Source organism: Myotis davidii, unplaced genomic scaffold (genome assembly GCF_000327345.1).
Source record: "Myotis davidii unplaced genomic scaffold, ASM32734v1 scaffold594, whole genome shotgun sequence".
Classification (NCBI taxonomy): domain Eukaryota; kingdom Metazoa; phylum Chordata; class Mammalia; order Chiroptera; family Vespertilionidae; genus Myotis; species Myotis davidii.
The window spans coordinates 398,261-401,872 of NW_006285787.1; positions in this window are offsets into that span (position 1 = coordinate 398,261).

Below are 3,612 nucleotides of genomic sequence, written 5' to 3' on the forward strand. Positions count from 1 at the left end.
AGCACTTGACTTTGTCCAGAAGGTCTCCCAGTCTAATTAGCATATTACCCTTTTATTAGTATAGATAGAGGCCTAGTGCACAGGTAAGGGCCAGGTGGTCTGCCCAGAAGGGGATCCTGGATCAGGGTGGGGGCCCCCTTGGGGGGTGTGCCCAGCATGGGTGAGGGGCTGAGGGCCATTTTCAGGCTGGCCACACACCCTTCGGGGTTGGAGTCCCCAATGGGGGTGTGGCCAGCCTGGGTGAGGGGCTGATGGCTGTTTGCAGGCTGGCCGTGCCCCCATCGGGGTGAGGGTCCCTGTTGGGAGGCATAGCCAGCCTGGGCAAGGGGGTGACGGCCATTTGCAGGCTGGCCACGTCCCCACTGGGCCACTTTGGGGCAGTTAGCAGGCAGGCCAAGCCCCCAGCTTTGTCCGGAAGGATGTCCTGAAAGTCTCTGGAAGGTGTCCCGGTCTAATTAGCATATTACTCTTTTATTAGTATAGATTCTGCAGAGGCACTGATAAATTCTGATTTTTTCATAGTCTTTCTTTCTAAGGATCTTTTCTTAAAATATGTTTTTATTGATTTCAGAGAGGGAAAGGGAGAGGGAGAGATAGAGACATCAGTGAGAATCATTGATCAGCTGCCTCCTGCATGCCCCTTACTGGGGATCCAGCCAGCAACCCGTGCATGTGCCCTGCCCAGGAATTGAGCCCTGACCTCCTGATTCATGGGTCAGTACTCAACCATTGAGCAACAACAGGCAGGGTTTTAAGGTTCTTTATAAGCCATGAAACTTCTATTTAAATTTGTCATTTATCCATGAACATTTATAATAATGCTTTTTTGTGTGTTAATCCTCACACAAGGATATTTTTTAAATTGATTTTTTTAGAGAGTGAAAAGGAGGGCGGGAGGGTGAGAGAGAGATATATCAATGTGAGAGAGACACATCAATTGGTTGCCTCCCACACATGCCCTGATCATGGCCAGGGAGTAAACCTGCAACTGAGGTACATGCCCTTGACCAGGAATCGAACCTTCAACCCTTTGGTTCAAGGGACGATACTCTAACTGTTACCAGTAAGAGAATGAGAGGAAGCAATGAAATCTCTGTTCTGGGGCAGTTAGCAGGCCGGCCAAGCCCCCAGCTTTGTCCGGAAGGATGTCCTGAAAGTCTCTGGAAGGTGTCCCGGTCTAATTAGCATATTACTCTTTTATTAGTATAGATTCTGCAGAGGCACTGATAAATTCTGATTTTTTCATAGTCTTTCTTTCTAAGGATCTTTTCGAATTTTTAAATATATATTTTTTTATTTCAGAGAAGAAGGGAGGGAGAGCGATAGAAACATCGATGATGAAAAAAAAATCATTGACCTGCTGCCTCCTGCACGCCCCCTACTGGGGATGGAGCCTGAAACCGGGGCATTTGCCTTGATGGGGAATCGAACCCTGACCTCCTAGTTCATGGCTCAGTACTCAACCATTGAGCAACAACAGGCAGGGTTTTAAGGTTCTTTATAAGCCATGAAACTTCTATTTAAATTTGTCATTTATCCATGAACATTTATAATAATGCTTTTTTGTGTGTTAATCCTCACACAAGGATATTTTTTAAATTGATTTTTTTAGAGAGTGAAAAGGAGGGCGGGAGGGTGAGAGAGAGATATATCAATGTGAGAGAGACACATCAATTGGTTGCCTCCCACACATGCCCTGATCATGGCCAGGGAGTAAACCTGCAACTGAGGTACATGCCCTTGACCAGGAATCGAACCTTCAACCCTTTGGTTCAAGGGACGATACTCTAACTGTTACCAGTAAGAGAATGAGAGGAAGCAATGAAATCTCTGTTCTTGTCTTCTTGAGGGGAAGATTTCTATCAAGAGGCAGTGTAGAAAAACAAGAAGGAATGTATTGCCCACAGCAAAAATATACTGAGCAGAGTGAAACAAGGAAGGGCAAAGAAGCAACAGGAGCGCCTAGGCTGGGCTGCCTTAGCTCACTGGGAAGTCATGGAATAGGGGTCCTTGGAGAAAGGTTCAGGGGCTTAATCTCTCTGTTCAGTGTCAACTTACAAGCATTTTTGGAGGACCCCAAAATTGCATAATCATGCTCTTAGTGTCAGGAAATCTGAAAAGTAGAATTTCCAAACACATGTCACAAGTATGAACATGCCACTCATATAAACACAATTCATCATGACAAACATCAAGAGGATCCAGAAATGCTTTAGAAGTTCAGGCAATACACACACACACACACACACACACACACACACACACACACACACGCAGGGTTCATGTCCACTTCCTTACCAAGGTCCCTTCTCTCTTACTGCAATCATCATCCCATGCCCCCCTGTCTGTACTGTCCTTGGGAATGTGAACCCCTGTCTTGCTCCAGGAATTTTTGTTACCAGGAACCTAGTTGGGGCAGCTTTGGAGGCAGGATATTGAGGATTATTCAGGGACATTACAGGTGATTCTAAGGATGTCACATTATCTTAGATGTTCTCATGATTCAACAAAGGGCTTGGGAGTGTGTTGGGCAGGGAACAGGATGAATTTAGGGGAGTGTCCAGAAAGACAAAAGGGAACAGAATGAAGCCCTTATATACCAGAATAACAGGGCCATCAGCAGAGTTCCATGATTGCTCTGGTCCCAGGCTTCTGTTCAAGGATCAGAGACTTAAAATTTCCAGGTATATGATTGGGAGGGAGGGGGAGAGAGGGTCCTATACCTTTGTGTTAATTTATATTTTTCACATAGGTCAGTGAATAAAGATGATCCACATAATTTCTGCTCTTCAGAATTTATTGAGATTTCCTTGTTAATTATTACATAAAATTCTCTATAATCTTACATCTTGTCCATTAAAGTGTTGATTTCAGAAAGATATATGTTCAGTTACCTGGTAACTTTGTGGGTTTGTCAATTTTAAATTTATGTGTTAAGTTCTGCCGGTTTTCTCAGTGGTTAGAGCACTGGCCCTCGAACTAAAGGGTCTCCAGGTCGATTCTGGTCAAGGACACGTGCCTCAGTTGCAGGCATGTGCAGAAAGCAACCAATTGATGTGTCTCTCACTTGGATGTTTCTCTCTGTGTGTCTCTTCCCCACCCTTTTACTCTCTCTAAAAATCAATGGAGAAAGTGTCCTTGGGTGAAGATTAACAACAACAAAGAAAGTTAAATTTATGTGTTAAGTACATAACAATAACTACTATAATTATTGTTTTATGTATAGTTAATGAATATAAATCATTAAACTGTTTTCATTTTAATACCTTTTCCCTTGAATTATATTTTGTCTAATTATAATTTTATCTTACTTACTTATCCTTTAATATTTACCTGCTATGTCAGCATCTATTTCTTTATTGTCAATCTTCCTTAGCCATTTTGTTCTAATTGTGTCTGTTGTAAATTAAATTTAGCAGGGTTATTAAAAGATTTAATTTGAGAGACTCCATCTTTTAATATGTTAACTATTTGCCTGATGTCAGCATCTATTTCTTTATTGTCAATCTTCCTTAGCCATTTTGTTCTAATTGTGTCTGTTGTAAATTAAATTTAGCTGGGTTATTAAAAGATTTAATTTGAGACTCCATCTTTTAGTATGTTAACTTTTAA